Raw genomic sequence first — 22,557 nt, 5'->3', positions numbered from 1 at the left:
TTAAACACTGCGTCCACTCACTGTCCACTCTATTAGACACTCCCACCTTGTAGATGTCGAGTCAGAGACGATTTTGTGACAGTTTCCTTCACCAGTGCCCACAGGACGCTGTTGGCTGGATATTTTTGGTTGGTGGACTATTCTCAGTCCAGCAGAGACACTGAGGTGTTTAAAAACTCCAGCATCACTGCTTATGCCTGATCGGTGTTTATGGCACTGAACTCCAGACCACAGTCTGAACAGATCAGCGCCTAAACTGACCCGCATGCACAAAAGAACAAAGCTTCGTGTGGCTCATCCAGAGGTAAACAATCACGACTGCCAACGAAGGCCAGTTGCTCCCAAAGGCCTCAGTGTCTTTAGCAGCATCGATATCTTTCTTATTATTTTGCACATTCTTTGTGGATGCGGATGGATGATTTTTTTGTTTGTTTGTGTAATTTTTACTTTGAGTCATGTCCCATGAGGCACCTGTCTTTTTGCTTCATTTCTGTGACCTCTGCAAGGTTTTGTTCCCACCGACTGACACTCTCTGCGAAGTCTTTGGCATTTCTGAGCCGTGTTTTGTTTTAAGACTGGATTTAAACTGCGGCTGTACCTTTGGGATTTGTTATCCGGCCTTTCCTCTTTTGCCCCGTTTGCTGTTGTTTTTGACTTGGTCTATATTGTTGCTGTCCAAGGAAAAACATGTATCTCTGAAATAGCAACTTTACAGGAGGGGCAAAAACTCTCTTCACTTTTAATGTAAGTCAATGGAAAAAGATATTTTTTAAGCAATTTTGGTGCATTTTTTCCTGGTCCTTTCATCCTGAAATTTTCACAAAATGTGAAGGATAGGTGCCCGGCTCAGCGGGCATTAAAACGTGAAAATCGCAAAAAATGGAGATGCATGTTTTATTTGGGCAGCGATGAAACATATTCACTCTGTATGAATGTCACTTTGTAAGCATCTATAAACACATTTAGAATGTTATCATGCATTTATTCATTTCTATAAAAATGAATTACGCTGAATTACACTTTATAGCCATGTTTATTATACGTTATGAATTGTTAATATAATGCATTATAAGTAGTGTTAATAACATGTTATACTGTTAGTGCCAAAGAAGTCAGTCCCAGCTTGGAGAGCGTAAAGACAAATACAAAGTTCATGTACACCCTGAGATTTCCAGGATTTTATTTCTCGTCATAACAATTTAATTTTTCTTTGCAGAAATTCATATTCATAACATTTTTAATATAACTAGTCCTAGTTCTCGGCAATGGCATGGGTTATGACTAGCTAGCATATATTACAAACATAGTTTGGTGCTGAAGGTGCCTCTCGACTCGTAGAACCAGCTAAACATTATCCCTTTTAATGGGCTAACGGGGCCACAACCCTCAACCTGGAATGTGATCGTTCATAATGGTGACATCCCTCAACCCCCCCTCACATTCATTGGCCATTTTATCAGAAACACCTACCATATAGGTGCTCTTTCCCATCTATTGCTACAGTTTATCAACCCCCTTTCTGCTCTACCCAGAAAGGACAGGAAGGAACCTTCACAGGACCACCATTGACCAGATATCATTTGTGGCCCACCACATGACCACGAGTCTAATCACGCACACATGCTCATGCAGGAGTGTTGGCTTAAGCGAGAGGGAGGCTGCACGGCTGTTCCTCAATCAGAGCATTTGTGTGTGGATGTTTGGACTGATGTCCGGCAGTGGAACAAGAAGTACAGCTTATCATTGAGCTCGTTTTCTGTAAATGCGCTGCTGATTTCACAAATGAAAGAATTTAATTGCAAATCAATATGTATTTATACAGCACAAAGCCCCTGAGTGAGGAGCCTGAGATGGTTAACCCTTTATAAGGGTTGTTTTGCTGTGCAGTTTTGTATGAAACATGTTACTTTTTGCCTTTATTATGGAAGAAAACAACAATATACAGTACTGCACAGAAGTCAATCACCACCATTCATTTAACATTCAGTCAATAAATGCAAAGTTATCCGTCTTTTTAGGTGTTTCTGAGGAGATTAGATATACGATAGTCCACCTGCATAAGGAAGGAGAGAGTCAAAGGAAAATGCGTGAACAAAAACAGGACTTTCCAAAACTGGAAAAAGACCACAGAGAAAATCAGACTCCTAACAACCACCTGGAAGATCTTGTAGACCACCAACACAGTCGGATAAACAGCTTTTAAAGCTTTCATCTTTGAGAGAGAGGAGAAAATCAACATCTGAAAACATCCACAGGCATTTCTGTCCATCCTTCCACTGTGGGAAGACGACTCAGCACTATGACTCTGAAAGGACGTTGTAACGTCCAGGCAGCCTACCAGGTCACCTCCAACTGCTAGGAGGGGCCAGAGAGCCAGGATTTAGTAACAAGGGTTGAGCGTTAGCAGCAGTGGATACCCTACTTAAGGTGTACTTACATGCTGCTCAGCTCTCAGTCTTGAGTTCATGCCCTGACCCAGCCGGTAACCTCATTATCTGTCTCGAGTCTTTGCTTTCCTCAAGTTTTTCTCCATTGTAAGTATTAAAAAATATCTCTTGAGTGTTTCTCACTCTCCAAGTTTAGAGAGGGGTGGGGGTCTGATAAAACAAGGAAATTTTTGGGTTCAGTTTTGGAGAGATCTCAGTTTGGGTCATCCTTTGAAGTCTTCAGTTAGCATTGCAGTTATCCCCCTTTGTACTGTGCATAGCACAGTAGTCTGGGAACACAGGGATTGAGGGTTCAATCCCCCTGTGACCTGTTACTTCCCTTGTTTACTGTGTGCCCCTGTGTTGAATTCATTCCTTGTTTGGTTTATTTTCCCAGTTCTTAGCCCCTTTCATTTCTTTCTGACTTGCACCTTTTTCCTGACTCTTAGCTGTTCTGCACTTGAGGCCATCCTCTCATGTTCATCGGGTGTTTGTCCAATAGCGCTCCTGACTACTAACATAATAGTTGTGGGTTCAGGTCTTACTCAGGGCGACCCCCTGGCACATTACAGATGTGTACCTGTCAAGAAGCCCTCACAGATGCATCAAACAAAGCTGCTCATGTTCTCAGAACAATGGACTGACCACCCCAGTGTCCAGACCTCAACATCTAAGACTGAACTGTAGAGGTTTGGCTGCAGAGGGTATTTGGTAAATTGTCGCCATATGGCAACTATGTGCAATCGTAGCACAGCACCATAAAATCTAAAATTTCTCTTAAAACATAATAATAACAAATCATTTTATTGAAAACAAGACCAAACAAATACAAGTTATACTTAGTAAAATGAACGACCTAATAGTTACAAATATTGGAAATTAATACAATTTCAATTGGTATTTGGAATGTATGGTAATAAAAACATCATAAGCTGTATATAATAAATATATATTATATTTTATTGTATTGCACTGTGTAGTGTAGTTTATTGTATTGCATTGCATTGAATGGCACAGAGTTCTGTGTTCCACTCTGTTCCTTTTCTCTCTGTATCTACAGTGACTTTAGTTTCTATCAGTATCTGAGCTCAGGACCGTCTTTCTCTCTAACCTACTGGTAACTATCAAAGATACTTTCTCTAGACAGACAGAGCTCTTCTGGTAAGTCGCTCTGGATAAGAGCGTCTGCTAAACGCTGTAAATGTAAATCACTGCAAACCATTCCTGGTCATGCGATGTCAAAGTATTTGTCCTTTTAAAGTAAAAGACCCTTTTTCCACAATTAAATAGGAAAACACAGATTTTATGTTGCAGCTTTTTAGTAAAATTGAGATAATTGTTGCCATATGGCAAGACTGTGCAATAGAGGGCTAAATCCAGTAAATTCAGTAAATATTAAATTAACTACGTAAACAGTAATTGTGCATTAGAATGTGCAGGTGTATGTTCTCTGTAGACGATGTGAACTTTTTAGTAAAATTCATATTAATGTTTCACTGTTTACATGCACCAGGTAAACTGACCACTGAGCACAGGGAGTCTGTGTTTATGGGGGACAGTAGCAAAACCTGAATGCTGGAGGTAAACAGTAGACAGTTGGAGACCGTGTGTGTGTGTGTGTGTGTGTGTGTGTGTGTGTGTGTGTGTGTGTGTGTGTGTTCTCCTCGTCCCGAGCTGGAATGTTCTGGACTCCAGTGGTGTTCAGCCGGCCAGTGTAGCGCTGATTAGTGTGGGAGTGTAAACACTAGTGGAGTAGATCATGTTATCATTAGAGCCATGCTGTGCAGGTCACTCACACAGTTGTAAATCCTTTATATGGCCAGTGCTCTGTGACTTCTGACTGTCCGCTTCACACCTTCCACAACACTAACAAATCGCCGCTGTCCAAAGAAAAACAAGCATCTCCAAAATGGTAACTTTACAGGAGAAGCCAAAAGCATTCTGTACGTTTGATACGAGTTGTAAGTCCCGCCCTTTCAGAAAAGCAGCCAATCAGCAGGCTTATTGTGGAGATCTGCGATCTGTGTGTTACTGCGGACTTTTTATGGGGTTTTTGTTATATTTTATCAGTGATTTCCAATTGTTTGACCTTCGGGTTTGAGTCTTTTGGTCTCTATGCACTCAGAGAGGGGAGTCCGGTCTAGTGGGGCTGGAAATAACTGCCCAGTGTTGTAAAGACGGCCATCCAGTGAAGACAGTGCTGTAAGGACTTGTCAGTATAGCTGGATCAGTGTAGCCTCAGGCCACAACGTCACGCTCTCTACACGCCCTCTAAGTGTTGCAGAGCCTCTGTCTAAACACGCTCACCACAGCTTTTTATAGTGTCCGTATGAAGCAATCTCCTCTTACTTATAGCCAAAATATTAGTATAATATTACTTACTTAGTATCAATTTTGTATTAATTCTTTCTTTTTTTGTATTTATTCTAATATTAGTGTTATTCTTCACAAATAAATACTTCCTGACCAGATTTTTGCACGGCACTGTGTGCGCACACACTTCCTTCGCCGGTTCATCATGAAGTTTCCACACAATGTAAAAGGTGACAGGCGTTTTAAGATGGTCAGAAGCTGAGAAATGACAGCAGGGATGTATGAGGATATATGTTTTGTACCATAATCGCATTAACAGCAGCATTTTGCCCCTCCTCCTGTCCATCTGTCTGTCTGTCTGCCTGTCCGTCCATGTGGGATGACCTTGTCCACTCTGCTTCGTCTGTTCCTTCCTTCCTCCTCTATATTCTGTACTTTACCTTTTCTCCTCCTGGAGCCATTGATTTGATGAGTGTCTGGGTCAGAGCCTTCAGTCAATGCTGCCCTCTGCACTGCGCGCATGTGTGTATGTGTTGTTTTCAGCTGTAAATCGAGTCTATTGTGAGGTGAAATGTCAGAGATAAACACTTATCTACTCTTCTGTATTTATGAAGTGCCCTGAACACTGAATTCCGCAGGATTTCCAGGTTTTCACACATTTTCCTGTTTTCAAACTAACCGAGTTTAGTATAATGAAAAGAGTTAAAACGTACACGATTGAAAACGGTGCCGGTTCCTTTGCTTGCACAGGCCACAAGGTAAACAAAAAGGTAAAAAAAAGTGCCTTCAACAAAACGTTGTTTGACCAGGGTCAACCAAGCTGCCTATGACTGTATACACTGATGGCTCAATGACAAGGCTTCCAGTACGACTGCTTTAAAAGTGATGTAATGCGAAGGTCCACGTCTGTGTGATATATACATCTAGTCGATATATAGGTTGGTATCTTCTTCTTCTTCTTTCAGCCGCTCCCTTTAGGGGTCACCACAGCGGATCATCCGCCTCCACGATATATAGGTTGGTATAATTTCTATAAATAAAAATACATTTTTAAACAAGATTATTAACTTCAGAGTTCAAGAGATGTCATGTGGCGCGACCACAGATCAAGTGATTTACCACGACTGAAAACATGCCGAAACCTGTCTTTGTAATTAGACCTTTGTCCTCGAACTTACACGTGAATATATAAGCTTTAAATGTACACAATTATCATAATGATATTAACAGTACATTTCCTGGGGTTGCACCACCTGACTTGGTAAACTCATTTATTTACATAATGTTTTTCAATAGTTATTATAGGGGGTGGGGGTGGGGGTGGGTGGAGGCTACTGATCTTCGCATTGCGCTATGAAGGTCACTTGGAGCCTTCGTGAAGATTCACTCTTTCTTGAAAGCGCGTTGGAATAAAAGTCCTCCGTCGTCGGTTGTGCCGCGTGACATTGGAGGAGATTTTTTTAGCCAACTTTTCCAGTGATTTGTAGCTGAAACGTGTTTTATTTTTCTTTATGTAGAATTTGATACGACTAAATTACTCTTCATCGGTTCACTTGATCTTCATGTGCTTGGATGGTTGCACTACCGGACATTTTCACATTTTGTAAGGCCTAAAAGGAATTTTATGATGTCGCACTTACGTGTATTAGTATAAAGGAGATTATCAGGCATTACATCATGAGCGCCTCCTTGTTTCTACGCTTATTGTCAATATGTATCACTATATATGGGCCACTGCAGACTTTGGGCTGCTATTTTCTCTTTTCAAGTCATAATAAAGTTACAGATACTCATAGAACCTCATCACTTGTGTAAAAGGGAGTGGAGACGTTGCACACTTTATCAGCAGGAGTGCACACTCCATGAAAAATGACAGTTCTTCCTGCTGTCATGGTGAGTGGCAGCGGAAGTGCAGTCTTTCAGCCATATGCTCAGTGTACACGCTCCTCTCCGCAGCAGAAATGCTTGAACTGTGTTTGCCCTGAGAAGACGGCAGATTCCATGTGGCTGTCTTCTGGATTAATCCGCGAGACCAGCTGAGTGGCTCAGATTGAGTTTGGCATGTAGAAATGTGGAGGGATGTGTTCTTCTGCTGTATGCGTGCACACTGAGAGCGTCAGCTGTCACTGAGGATTCACCCGTTCTCAGTGAGAAGAGGGGGAAACTCAGTTTTTGTCGTTTTGCTGTTACAGTTTTACACATTTGACTTACATTACACAATTATGTATAAAAGTTATGTAAATGGATCATCATCACAGAAACCCCCATCTTTGTGTTCCCAGCATTTACACTTAAAAATATGTTAGGATTACAATTTATTTACTTTTTAAAATAAAACATCCATCCATCCATTTTCTAAGCCGCTTCTCCGTCAGGGTCACGGGAGGTGCTGGAGCCTATCCCAGCAGTCTTCAGGAAGGCAGGATACACCCTGGACAGGTCGCCAGTCCATCACAGGGCAGGCAGACAGACAGTCACTCACACCCAGGGGCAATTTAGCATGTCCAATTGGCCTGACTGCATGTCTTTGGACTGTGGGAGGAAACCGGAAAACCCGAAGGAAACCCACGCAGACACGGGGAGAACATGCCAACTCCACAGGGGAGTTGGACCACCCGGCAGGGGAATCGAACCCAGGCCCTCCTCACTGTGAGGCGACAGCGCTACCCACCACGCCACTGTGCCGTCCTAAAATAAAACATTTAAAATAAAAAGTTATTTTGAGCAAAAAGTTTAAATCATAGAGAATCCCAAGCACCACAGAAGAGCTCGTCCCCACAGTCATGTGTAGAGCGCCAGAACTTTTCTGCTATTTTAACTGCAATAATTTATACATGACTATGCAATATATCAATTAAACGGCATAAAGAAAGCAAATGCCAGATATCCATCCATCCATCCATTTTCTAAGCCGCTTCTCCGTCAGGGTCGCGGGGGGGTGCTGGAGCCTATCCCAGCAGTCTTCGGGCGAAAGGCAGGATACACCCTGGACAGGTCGCCAGTCCATCGCAGGGCAGACAGACAGACAGTCACTCACACACTCACACCTAGGGGTAATTTAGCACGTCCAATTGGCCTGACTGCATGTCTTTGGACTGTGGGAGGAAACCGGAGAACCCGGAGGAAACCCACGCAGACACGGGGAGAACATGCAAACTCCACACAGAGAGGACCCCGGTCACCCGGCCGGAGAATCGAACCCAGGCCCCCCTTGCTGTGAGGCGACAGCGCTACCCACCACGCCACCGTGCCGCCCGCAAATGCCAGATATATATTATAAAATATATCATGAAAGTTGTGGACCCCAGGAGTCGTGTCACTGGTGTTACAGCGTAACAGAAGTCTCTTATTTTGAAATAAAAGTCGCACTGATGACATCACTCAACTTCCTTTGACCTGTTTTCTGAGGATCTATGAAGAAGAGTGTATGGTGAGTCCGCTGTGTCTTCTCAGCTACCAGGTATTTTCTCATTCAGCTCATGATTACATGTGAAGCTTTTAGTTGACGTCACTGGTGCGACCGACTTTATTCTTGGGTAACTGTGAAAAAAATGGAACACTTATGGATTAAATTACACATTTTAGTGGACATTACATGATTGATGACATGTGGTTTGATGTTCTGTAGCAGCTGTTTTGTGAACGCCAATGAGGACTGGTAACACCAGTGACTCCTAAGGAGAGATTAAAAAGTGGACGTTTCTGTGCAAATGACCCAAACGCATAATCCTACAGAACTTGCATAGTTGCTTGCTGAATTTGTAAATTTGTGCATACGATTTTGTGTCCAAGTTTATTTTCCTATGAAATAATTACATAAATACATGACATATACAAAAGTCTGAACAAGTTGAAGTTTGAAATCACACATATTTTGTTGAATGTCGAGGTGAAAACATGTTGACACATACTCTTTAGGGAACACTGGTTAGTTACTGCGGTATTTTTCTGCTAATTTTTGTGCACAGTTTCCATTCATTTGGTGAGTTTAACATTGTTAAACACGTAAAATGTGCCAAAACTTTTGCACAGCTCACATTTTGTGTTTTACTTTTTTCCCCCAACATGTTGCATTCACAAATAACCAGTAAATGTGCATTAAAGTGTGCACACGTGCATCCTCTATACAGGACACATTCACTTATCTTCACCATGACCATGACCAGGGTGCTCAAACTTTTGCACACTACTCAGTCACATTATTCCACAATTCCTCCTCTATGTGGATGCATATTTAGTGGATTAAGTCATTCATTTGAGGTAATTATGCCAAAGTCTTAAAAAGTCAGCTGGCGCGACCGTCCAGTAACATATGCAAGTAAACTATTAAAAAGGTCATTCAGTCAGATGAAGTTCTAAAGGTAAAAAAATTGGCCTGATTTTCTGCTTGACATCTTTAAAATCATAACACATTGCAGAACAGGACAGCCTTAAAGACAGGACAGCTATAAAGACAGGACAGCTTTAAAGACAGGACAGCTATAAAGACAGGATAGCTTTAAAGACAGGACAGCTTTAAAGACAGGACAGCTATAAAGACAGGACAGCTTTAAAGACAGGACAGCTATAAAGACAGGACAGCTATAAAGAGAGGACAGCTATAAAGACAGGACAGCTTTAAAGACAGGACAGCTATAAAGACAGGACAGCTATAAAGACAGGACAGCTTTAAAGACAGGACAGCTATAAAGACAGGACAGCTTTAAAGACAGGACAGCTATAAAGACAGGACAGCTATAAAGACAGGACAGCTTTAAAGACAGGACAGCTATAAAGACAGGATAACTTTAAAGAAAGGACAGCTTTAAAGACAGGACAGCTATAAAGACAGGACAGCCTTAAAGACAGGACAGCTATAAAGACAGGACAGCTTTAAAGACAGGACAGCTATAAAGACAGGATAACTTTAAAGACAGGACAGCTTTAAAGACAGGACAGCTATAAAGACAGGACAGCCTTAAAGACAGGACAGCTATAAAGACAGGACAGCTTTAAAGACAGGACAGCTATAAAGACAGGACAGCTATAAAGACAGGACAGCTTTAAAGACAGGACAGCTATAAAGACAGGACAGCTATAAAGACAGGACAGCTTTAAAGACAGGACAGCTTTAAAGACAGGACAGCTATAAAGACAGGACAGCTATAAAGACAGGACAGCTATAAAGACAGGACAGCTTTAAAGACAGGACAGCTATAAAGACAGGACAGCTATAAAGACAGGACAGCTTTAAAGACAGGACAGCTTTAAAGACAGGACAGCCTTAAAGACAGGACAGCTTTAAAGACAGGACAGCTATAAAGACAGGACAGCTATAAAGACAGGACAGCTTTAAAGACAGGACAGCTATAAAGACAGGACAGCTTTAAAGACAGGACAGCTATAAAGACAGGACAGCTTTAAAGACAGGACAGCTTTAAAAGTGTTCCACTCACTGAAAAACTTTCCTCAAAAGTCATGCGGGACGACTGATGGCAAAAGACTTTTATTCTGCCATGCTTTTAAGAAAGAGTGGGCAGCGCATTGTGCCCTAACAATGGACCAAGTGACCTTTATGGTGCCCGGCCAGGGTCAGCAGCCCTTTCACAAAAAAAGTGCCTTTATGCCAGGTTTAGGCTGGTGCATGTACCAGGTCAGGTGGTGTGACCACAGAAAAAGCATTATTGCATAATATGCAACAAGCATAATATTTTTATCATTTTTATTTATTGCAAAAAATATAACAATATATACCTTGAAGGTAAATGGGGGTCCAAGCACAAAGGTTCTGGTACATTTTCAGTAAATACTTTTTTTTATGTTTTTTTTTTTATGTTGGCAAAATTGATAATCCTGTTCAAAAATTTGAACCATTTTATAAACACAACGAAACAAACATTAATACATTGCTGATACAAAAAACATCCTTTATTATCCTTTCTAATATGGGCTTCTACAGCCATGTTCAAAAGTTTGTGCACCCCTTAACACATCTTCTGTTAAGGGGTTAACAGATTCTGTTAACTTATTTCTGTACCTTTTTATCGTTTGTTTGCTGAAAGTATCACATTGAAAAAGACAGTAAATCACAAAATGTGACTTGTGTACATTTGGTATCTTTATTTTATTATTTTTTTTATTGTTAATAATGACCAGACTGTTAATTAGCTCAAACTGGCTCAATAAGTCTTAATAAGTACATAATAAAAGAAGATGATGTGGCATCTAATACACAAATGAAATAAAGTCGTAAGAAGCAGCTACTGACTTGATAAGGCTTAATAAGTGAAGTATAAGGGCTTTATAATGTCCACTAATGCTGTAGCATTTCTGAGTACCTTATTAAAAATAAAAAAAAGCTTAGAAAATCAGGATTTATGACACTTTGACTACAAAGGCGTTGTTTTTGGAAAAGGTGTCACTTCTACAGCTTTGAGACATGAAGAGAGCTCACAGAGTACAGCACCAAAGCGCACTGACAGAATTGAGCTTATTTCCAAGAATATCTGCAGGTTTTAGTCATCGGTGTTAAGTTTTAGAGCAAACCCCCTTAGGGTGTGTTTAGTTGTGCATATGTGTAGCCTCCAGCTTCCAGTCCGCCAACTGTGGATGTTCGGTCTGTGGTTTAGAATGCAAAGTGGTCTAAAAAACAAAGTTTGAAACAGTAGCAGCTCCAGTCAGTTTGCATAGAGAACATTACAGTAAGCTTCTTCTTCTTTTTTTTGGTGAACTGTTTTTGTTGATCAGCTCAGTTTAGTCCTATAGAGGGCTGCATTTATCAGTAATGAAGCCGGGTTAGGGTTGGGACAGGCCTGGGGGTCCTGGATCTCTCATACCGCTGTGGTCAGAAGAAATCCAAAATAACTTTACAGGAGAAGGAAAAAACCTACTTGACTTTTAATGTAAGTCAATGGAACCAGATGTCTTTGCCAAGTCACTTTGAGCCATTTCTTTTGGTCCATTCATCATGAAATTTACAGACAATGTAGAGGCCGCCAGGCATTTTCAAATGATGTCAAAAACTGGAAAATGACAAAAACTATGAGGTTTTCTTCCGACAGCAGTGATAAGAGTAAAGGGTCCCTGATAAGAGAGAGAAAATTGAGCTAGAGGGGCCCCTGCGCTGTTTTCCTGAGTTATACTTGAATGTTCTGCATTTTCTTTCTATTTCACATCTTTCCTGCTTGAATTTGCAATATAGCTGTGGTTTAAACTGCTGAGAGACTTTAGGTCATAGCACCAGCCATAAAAACACACGTAAGTGTTGTTAGGAGGCAACAAATAGGGTTTCGTTAGCAGTTTAAGTTGTAGACCGTCTTCAATTTCAAAATGATTTATCTCTCTTGTAAATCATTAAAGTTAAATGCAGTGAACTGTAAACGGTTTAAATGAGCGTGAAGTTTATTATGTAATACAAGGTCTCAGTCTGAACCTCCTCCAGCTGTACGGACGACATCAACACCACAGTCAAACTCATCCCATACCGGATCGAGCGTGTCGGGTGACGCTGCACTCACGGCTCTTTCAGTGGGATTTCGGAGATCGTCCAATGCTGTGGAGCCAACCACAGACGCTCTGAGCTGTCGGAGATTCATTGCCCATGAAAATCATTCACTCTTATTGAAGTGGAGACCGCAGAACACTCAGGGGTCTCATCTTCTCTCAGACTGAAGAGAGCCAGTCAGAAACTTACAATTGGATTGTGATTGGTTCCCCGGCACCCCAAGGTTGTTAAAATATGTAGTTTTAATGTTTAATGCATTCATTCAAAAGCATAAATGAAGCGGTTATTAATTTTTTCATTTGGATTTTACGCCTGGAAATTTCATTTCAGTTCATCAGTAACTGAAAGTGTTGAAAGGGTCTTAAATTTTCCCACTGCAGACCTGAAAACACTGAAATTTTAATACGTTGCGACTCTGACAGTTACAATAATTCTAACTGGCAGATTATAAGCTTCCTATTCCTGTTAGCGTGGCTGATTGACTACAGCAGGTTTAGGAGGACAAATTGTGTAAATTCAATTCAGTTTGATGAACAATTGCTGTAAATTCAATGCACTCGTTTATCATCACAGGGGATCAAGTTTGGTGAAGCTCTGGAGAGCTTGGAAAATAAGGCCGTTACTGGACCGTGCGAGAAAAGGAGGAACGAACAGGCAAAGGCTGCTCAATTAGCTGGGATACGTCTGATTTAAGGCTTAGAAATGGATCCTTTCGTGTCACTGCTTGCGGTTTTGAGTTGTTGTTGTTTGCTAATTTGATTTGTTCTAATTGTGTGTGTGTGTGTGTGTGTGTGTGTGTGTGTGTGTGTGTGTGTGTGTGTGTGTGTGTGTGTGTGTGTGTGTGTGTCTGTGATCTCTCCAAATTGCCACTGCTCCACTGCAAAGTCTTTGGTTGGAGCCCACGGTTCATTATAATAGTGTAATTAATAGCACTCAGTCTACTGCCTGCTAGGGAGCCTTTTAGAATAAATGAATCATTTAACAGAATCTGATGCATATTAATCCCCTTCTTTAATTTGTAATCTTAAACATATTTAGAGGTTTATATGTAAAAAAATATACAAGAATGCAGTGAAATTACACTGTATGGATAAAAGTATAGGGACACCTACACATAACGCCTACAGGATGACATTCCATTCTAAATCTCTAGACATTAATATGGAGCTGGTCCCCTTTCAGCTGTTACAGCGTCCGCTCTTCTGGGAAGCTTTCTACAAAATTTTGGACCAAGAACAAGAGGTTCTGGCTCACAATCTCCGTTCTAGCTCATCCCAAAGGTGTTGGATGGGGTTGAGGTCAGGGCTCGGTGAGGGCCAGTCAAGTTCTTCCACACCAAACTCACCCAGCCATGACTTTATGGACCTTGCTTCCCCAAACTGTTCACACAAATTTGGGAGTGTACAATTATCCGAAATGTCTTCCTGTACTGAAGCATTGAGATTTCCTTTCACTGGAACTACGGGTTCTAGACCAATCCCTGAAAAACAGCCCCATATCATTATATCATTATCCCTCCTCCACCAAACTTTACAGCTGGCACAGTGCAGTCAGGCAGGTAATGTTCTAGTGGCATTCATCACACCACAGAATGCATTTCCATTGTTCATACAGTGGAAAATGAGCTGCAAAACAGCCTGTTTTTGAATTCATCTTTTTTGTGATGTCACAAAAATAAACGCATTTAAATACATGCACCTAATCAGTCTACAGCAGCTTAGCCCCTTCTGTTTACACTGAAGTTACGAGGAGTGTTTCAGCCTGGACTGTTTTTTGAGGCACAGCCAATCAGAACAGAGCTCATTTACATATATCAGTCTTAATGCCATAGTAACACAGTTTCAAACTACTACCCCCCCTTCAAGCTACATCCTTAAGTGGGGTTTTTCTGAATTCACTCCAGCAAAATCTCACAAATGCTTGTTGGTGTATGTTTACAGCCACATATTGTGTTTGTACATTTGTTTGCAAAGGTTTGAGCACCCCTGCTTCTAAATAAATTAAAATAATTGCGGCATGTGCAAATGTTTGGACACCCTGTGGAGGCTCTGAATATGAAGCTAATTGATGCTTGCAGGGAAAGCAGGGAAAAGCTATAAAAAAGATAAAGATTCAAAGCACTTCGTCAAATATCGTCAAAGAGTGGCCGTTAAGGCCCTCTTCACATATGTTCAGATATTTTCAAATAAGGCATTTTGTTTCCTCTCAGTTTCAAACCCACACTTGCCCCCCCACCGATCAGTCTTGGGACGATCTGTTGAATGTAAATCACAGCTCTAAAGGTCTTGTTTCCAAAATATACTTCCACATTATGGCTTTGGACAATCACTCCAATGATAAGGTCAAAAGCGCCTGGGAACAGTAGCTGGGTATTACACTTTCTCAGCGGTGTTGGGACGAAGCCTTAAGACAAATCCGCACCTGCGCACCCTGTGCAAAACTCCAGTTAATACAGCTTAAGGTTTTGCATAGAGTTCACCGATCTAAATCTCAACTGGCGAGGTTTGACCCCAAGTCGTTCAGTGATCGCTGACAAATGCGACGCCTCACCATGCAACTTAAGTCATATGTTTTTTCTCTGCCCATCATTATTTAATTTTTGGTCCCGTTATTTTGACACCATGTCTCAAGTTTTAAAACTGCGGATTGCTCCCTGTCCCTTTATTGCCATCTTTGGCCTAACAACTGGTTTCCCCTCCCTGTCCCGACTTCAACTGACTGTCCTCGCCTTCACATCCTTATTGGCAAGACGTCGGATTCTATTAGCATGGAAATCACCAATCCCACCATCTTTTTCGAGGTAATACTACAGCATTTTATTTAACATGGAATCCATTTCTAGATTATTTTAATGCACTTCCATTTATGCCGACTGGTTAGTACCCAAACCCCCCCCCCTCCCCCAATGTGTGTGTTTGTGCAATGTTTGTCTGTTTTTTGTTAGTCTTTGCTTGGTTGAGAATAAACATAATACTGAGGAGTATATTCTTCTTCTAATATTTTACGAATGTTGCAGCTGGATGTATGTATTTTGCACAATTCTGTAGGGGATTTGTTGAATGTGATATTTGATATTACATCTCAATAAAAAAAAAATAGTGGCAGTTAAGGGGAACTGTGGAAGGCAAGAGAAGATCTGGAAGCCGAGAATCCTTTCAGCTAGAACTGCTCATTTGCTGGTGAGAAAGGCAAAGCAAAACCCCTACATGACAGCAAGGACTTGCAGGAAGGTTTAACTGACACAGGAGTGGTGTGCTTATTCTAACATGATCTGCGTGGAAGGAATCCTTTCCTGCGGCCTCATCACATAAGTCAGTGTTTGAAGTATACAAAACAACATTTAGATACGCCAGAGACATTTCGGAAACAATATAGTCACCAAAGGTATGAAAACATAAGCATTTGATGACAAGAACGCCTTGCTAGCTGTAATAAACGGAGATGGGTCTGTTATGTTTGTGTTGGAGCATCATTGAAAATCTGTAGGAACAGACAGTCCAAGAATACTGCCAAACTAGAACGGTTCTGCAAGGAAAAGTGGGTGAAAATTCATAAAACGAACTAGAAAAACTCCAAGCTGGCAACAAAAACTTGTTTGCAAGATGTGATATCTGCTAGAGAAGGTGTTACTAAGACTTAGCAGGGTGTCCCAACGTTTGTACTTTGCAACACGTCTTCAAAGAAAAATAACCGGTGGATTATTATATTTGGAGCCATAACATAGTGTCTTATGTAAGGGACCCAAATCTGCGTAAAGCCTATACCAGTTTCTCTCACACAGAGAAGTGAAAAACTTTTCTGTCTTGCTCAATTCAGTGAAGCAGACAGCCCAGAACTGCTCTCGCTCCATAATCTCTTCATCATTACAGAGCCGAGATGTTAAATTCATTACAAGCATCATTTTAATGCAGACCAAACCATCAGGGATTAACTACTGCGCTATCACTGATTTATAATTGGACTGGCTTTTACTGTATTTATCAGCCTTATTGAGTCATCACACTGATGTCTAACTGCACTGAGTCAGTGCTGCTCATGAACTGAAGCTGGAGGTCTTAATCCTGTGCGCTTATTATGATTTTATTACGACTTTCTTAACCCTATGCATCTAATTCAAGTCATCAGCTAATTGCAGTGACTTTTTAGGGATGGATCAGGTGTATTAGATACAGTACTATGGCTGAGAACCATAAGGATCCACATATGGAGTACAGTTTAGATCTAGAACCAGTTTTAATGGGAGTCTTCTGTATAATTCAGTGGTTGTAATGTAGATTCATTGCAGTGAAACATACAGGCTGGTTTCTTTACAGTGGTGGTGATAGGAACCAGGGGTCACCACTGAACCTACACATGTCTTCTGAGTTTTCTATGTAATAATGATGGTAAAATAGGAAACATTATGAAATAAATATGTTTTTTTTTTGGGACTAATTTGCCCCAAATCACTCTGCATGTGCCCCTCCACCTTGAATGGAATGCAAAACATATAAATCTTCTATGTCAGTGCTGTCAATAACAATGTCTCAAGCATTATATGTATTGTTCATAATCATTTCATGTCATAACTTTCATTGATGGAGCTTTTAGAGGCATTAAACTCTTCAGATGTTTGGTTCCCATCACCATCACTGACTCTGTTCTAAGTCAGCAAGTTCCTCTAGAACAGAACATTCCATGCCAAACCACTTGGACTGACTTTATGTCAAAAAGAAAATGAAATATGCAGAAATTTTGAAATACTGGTGGAATTCCCCTTTCATACAAACCATGCAATGTTCTATGCTCTTCATAAGCCGGCAGTAATATTGCACTGTTGATGCTGAAGGTGTTTTACAGCTTGTTTTCGGGTGTGAAGGGCCGTGGCTCAGAGGGAGAAACTGTTCCAGCATGTTTTTTAGCTTCTGCTTGATGGTCCAGCCCCTCCTGCCTGACGATAGAGGACGGAAGAGCCATTGGTCAGAACATGAGCAATCAGAGATGATCGGGACTGACTCTTTTTGGTTCTGCTCTTATGGAGGTCCTGGAGGGAGGGCAGGTCAGCAGTCTTCTCTGCAGGCCAAATGATGTGGTGAAGTTTCAGCCTGTCTCTGGTGTGGTTACTGACCCGAGACGGACTTTCAGAGACGCTGTGAGGACAGACTGTTACGGTTGAGTGGAGCTGAGCCATTAACGCCTGGGGTCGGATGAACTTCAAACTGCCGGAGGAGGAGCGTCCCTCTGCTGCAGCTCCTGCAGGGCAGTGGTCCTGGGAGTAGAGTAAAGGGAGTTTGATAATTGAGCACTGTTTTAGATGGATTAGATTGACGGGTGTATTCCGTAGAAAATTCTATGTTTTGGCAGAATCAAAACATGTAAACAAAGCCATTCAGAGGGGTTTGGTGTGAAACGTTCTGTCCTAGAGCCACAAATTGGTTCACAGTGTTCGCAGTGCTGGTGATAGGAACCAGACGTCAGCCTTTAAAGTCACAGAAAGTTACGACATGAAACGGTTATGAATTCACTGCCCGATGCCTGAGACACTGTTTTATTATAGGTTTGTAAGACAGTTTGGGCTTAAAATGTACTTTTAAAGTCCGTTCTTTGTGGAGGGATATATATATATATTCAGATTTCCCACAATTTTACCATCATCAACATTTCATATAAAAGCTCAGAAGACACATGTAGGTTCACTGGTGGTTTTGGACAGTAAATAAATACTCTATACAGAGTCAGTGATGGTGATGGGATCCAAACATCTGAAGAGTTTAATGCCTCTAAAAGCTCCATCAGCGAAAGTTATGACATGAAATGATTATGAACAATACATATAATGCTTGAGACATTGTTATTGACAGCACTGACATCGAAGATTTATATGTTTTATATTCCATTCAAGCGCTGTCGCCTCACAGCGAGGAGGGCCTGGGATCGAATCCCCGGCTGGGTGACCAGGGTCCTCTCTGTGTGGAGTTTGCATGTTCTCCCCGTGTCTGCGTGGGTTTCCTCCGGGTTCTCCGGTTTCCTCCCACAGTCCAAAGACATGCAGTCGGGCCAATTGGACATGCTAAGTTACCCCTGGGTGTGAGTGACTGTCTGTGTCTGTCTGTCTGCCCTGCGATGGACTGTCGACCTGTCCAGGGTGTATCCTGCCTTCCGCCCGAAGACTGCTGGAATAGGCTCCAGCACCCCCCCACGACCCTGACGGAGAAGCGGCTTAGAAAATGGATGGATGGATGGATGGATGGATGGATGGATGGATGGATGGATGGATATTCCATTCAAGGTGGAGGGGTACATGCAGAGTGATTTGAGGCAAAATAGTCCCCCAAAAAAACATTTTTATTTCATAATGTTTCCTATTTTACCATCATTATTACATAGAAAACTCGTGTAGGTTCACTGGTGGCTGTGGATAGTTAATAAAATGGCTAAATTTGTGCTGTAGTCATGGCGACCCCTGGTTCCTATCACCACCACTGTAAAGAAATCAGAGTCTCTACAATGAACCATTCTGAATGGATCAGTTTACCCTCAAATGATTGAATTATGCAAACATTTTCAAAACATCGGTGGAGTTGCCCTTTAACAGAGGTGCTTCTGCATGGATTTGACCTGCTGGTTCATACTGGATTAAACATCTGTGTAATTTCCCAGACTCCTAGAGCTTAAAGCCTTGCAGAGTGATTGTTTGCCATAAATGCAATAAAAATCATTTTTATTACTGATTTTAAATAAACAAGGTCACCTGACCGACAACGAGTCAGCTAATTTACAGAATTCTCAGTTTTAGCCAGAACGTCACTGGAGTCACCGTCACTGGAGTCACCGTCACTGGAGTCACCGTCATGTTACATCATGGTCATACACCAGTGACTGTAAAGTATGTTTGGAATGAAGCTCTCCTTTCTGCATATATGATAATAGGAGATGCTGATGGACATGTTAAGATTATTCGGTTTTGGGATGAAAGGAATTGTTTTTTTAAAGGTGTATCCACCTGAATTCCCACTCCAAATGGAGAATAGCCTTTATGGAATGTGTTAAACTCAGCAAGTCAATGGAAATTGTGCTGGAAAAATTGCATTTCTAAGTGTGTCCTCTGTAGAAAACATGCTCACTTACTGTCACCTGACCAGGGGTTTTTAGACTTGACCAAGCGTCCTTGAGCATGGGAAAGGCGCTATACAATCAGCAGTCACTTTATTAGGTACACCTTAAGATCCATCAGCATGGGCCGAGTCATAGAAGTGTGGACACGTCCCCCTACCTCTGACTCCAACCACCAGACCAGAGACAGGACTGCAAACTAGCCAACAGCGTTATAATTTATAAATAGACTCTGATTTTCAGTTTTGTGCAGCCAAGGGGGCGTTGGGTTTTCTTGGCCAGAAAAATGTAGGATTTTAGAGTTGAGGTCTAACGCTGTGCTGCATCCACAGAACCGCACATGATGGAGTTTTGCTTAAAGAATACATTCGAATAATTTGATTATATCATTCATATATATATATATATATATATATATATATATATATATATATATATATATATATATAAATGCTCACTGGCCACTTTATTAGATACACCTTGCTAGTAAAAGGTTGGACCCCCTTTTGCTTTCAGAACTGCTTTAATTCTTCATGGCACACTTTCAACAAGGTGTTGGAAACGTTCCTCAGAGATTTTGGTTGGTTATTTGAGTTCCTGTTGCCTTTCTATCATCTGGAACCAGTCTGCCCGTTCTCCTCTGACCTCTCACATCAACAGGGCATTTTCATCCACACAACTGACCGCTCACTGGATATTTCCTCTTTTTCTGACCGTTCTCTGTAAACCCTAGAGATGGTTGTGCGTGAAAATCCCAGTAGATCAGCAGTTTCTGAAATACTCAGACCAGCCCGTCTGGCTCCAACAACCACGCCACGTTCAAAGGGTTACAGAGTAAAAATGGGCAAGAATGGGATGAACAACTGGATTTCCAAGATTAAAGAGACGCAGATGTGTCAGAATACAGCAAAATGTGAATACAGCACAGTGTGATTTAGGTGGGACACCTCAGATGGTCCACAGCGTTGCTGAATAATGAGCTCCATTCCTATAGAAGTCTAAATAAACCAGACTGGATGTTCAACTCAGGCAGCCTGTTTGTCGTAGTCTGTCCCTTTTTTCTGTCACGTCTTCAACAACGTGTTCCGTTTGTCGTCCAAACACAAAGCAGCTCTTGCGTCACCTGATTTGTAAAGCAATTTCCCTCTCGGTAAATAGAGGCTCACTCCTGCGCTTTTCTCCCTCTCTCTAAACGAGTTTCGCTCCTTCTCTCTCTGGAGGAGATCAGAGACTAAATCTGCCTAACAATGCAGGCCCGTCCGCGTGTGTGAGTAGTTGGACTCTATCACGGTGACATTTATCACTATTATTCTCCCTCCTGTCTCTCTTTCATTTCGCCCGGCCTCAATGGGACTCTCCATCCGTTTTTTTATCCTGCTTGTCGCTGTCTCTCCGTCTCCCTTTCATTCAGGGGCTGAGAAAATTGAAAAGATCCTCATGGGAAAAGGCCACTGAAGGGTCCTCCTCTCTCTCTCTCTTTCTCGCGCTTTCTCTCGCACTTTTTCTCTTTCTTAACCTGTCCTCCTTTTGTCTTTCTTTTTTTTCTCTTTTTTGTTTTGTTGTCTTGCAGTTTCCCTTGTTTTTCTCTCGCACGCTGTCTCTATCCCTCCCGCACGTCATTTTTCCTTGTTCTTCTTTCTCTCTGTTCCTCTCTGTCTCACCTATCTTGTACTTTCACTCACTGGCCACTTTATTAGAAACATCTACCTTGTATTTCTGCTAACTGGCCACTATTTTAGAAACACCTACCCTATAACTTCATTCACTGGCTACTTTATTAATGAATTAAGTGATAACATGACCTTTATTAATCCCACAATGGGGAAATTTGACCTCGCTAATTAACCCATCCATTCAGTCAAACACCACATACACATGAGTGAACACACACACTATCCACGGTGCCCGGGGAGCATGTGGGGGGTTAGGTGTCTTGCTCAAGGGCACTTCAGTCACGTACTGTCAGCTCAGGGAATCGAACTGGCGAACTTCCGGGCACAAGGCTGGTTCCCTAACCTCCAGCCCACGACTTTATTAGAAACATCTACATTGTATTTCTGCTAACTGGCAACTTTATTAGAAACACCTACTTTCTACTTCCAATCACTGGCCACTTTACTGGAAACACCTACCTTATACATCGCTCACTGGCCACTTTACTGGAAACACCTACCTTATACATCGCTCACTGGCCACTTTACTGGAAGCACCTACCTTATACATCGCTCACTGGCCACTTTACTGGAAGCACCTACCTTATACATCGCTCACTGGCCACTTTACTGGAAGCACCTACCTTATACATCGCTTACTGGCCACTTTACTGGAAACACCTACCTTATACATCGCTCACTGGCCACTTTACTGGAAACACCTACCTTATATATCGCTCACTGGCCACTTTACTGGAAACACCTACCTTATACATCGCTCACTGGCCACTTTACTGGAAGCACCTACCTTATACATCGCTCACTGGCCACTTTACTGGAAACACCTACCTTATACATCGCTCACTGGCCACTTTACTGGAAACACCTACCTTATACATCGCTCACTGGCCACTTTACTGGAAACACCTACCTTATACATCGCTCACTGGCCACTTTACTGGAAACACCTACCTTATACATCGCTCACTGGCCACTTTGTTGGAAACACCTACTTTGTGCTTCCACTCACTGGCCACTTTATTGGAAACACCTACTTTGTGCTTCCACTCACTGGCCACTTTACTAGAAACACTAACCTTCCATTTCCACTCACTGGCCACTTTATTGGAAACACCTACTTTGTGCTTCCGCTCCACTCATTCCCAGCACTCTCAGCAGTACCTCCTACATGCTAGTGTTTGCGGTGCTGGTACGAGTGCATCAGGCACAGCGGTGTTGCTGGGGTTTTTGCAAGCATCACTGTCACTGCCAGGCTAACAGTGGCCCACCAGCTAAAAATATCCACTGAGACTGACCACTGATGAAAGGGTAGAGGATGGCGAACACAAACCTTGCATCAGCAGAGTGGAGCTACAAGAGAGGGGTTTCTGATGAAGTCAGAGTGAGGTACAGTGACATTGTGACAGATTTATTTCTGCCTTGAAAAAGTCACCTTTACTTTAGAAGAACAGCGCAGCCATGGCAACATCATCCGTCCTGTTCATCTGCCAATGGTCCTGCTAACCACATTAGCCACTTTGAGCTTAACGTGATGTATGTACCTCTTTCAGCATAATGTCAGCTGTCGTTT

At 41.9% G+C, this 22,557-nt stretch overlaps 1 protein-coding gene across 1 annotated transcript in view; it reads left to right on the top strand.

The window, feature by feature from the left end:
- The window catches only part of si:dkeyp-14d3.1 (transmembrane protein 132C), a 361,378-nt gene that overhangs the window by 255,466 nt on the left and 83,355 nt on the right, over window positions 1–22,557 (top strand). The window lies entirely within an intron of this gene.

Source organism: Pygocentrus nattereri, chromosome 29 (assembly GCF_015220715.1).
Source record: "Pygocentrus nattereri isolate fPygNat1 chromosome 29, fPygNat1.pri, whole genome shotgun sequence".
Classification (NCBI taxonomy): domain Eukaryota; kingdom Metazoa; phylum Chordata; class Actinopteri; order Characiformes; family Serrasalmidae; genus Pygocentrus; species Pygocentrus nattereri.
This window is presented reverse-complemented; position numbering and strand designations above follow the sequence as displayed.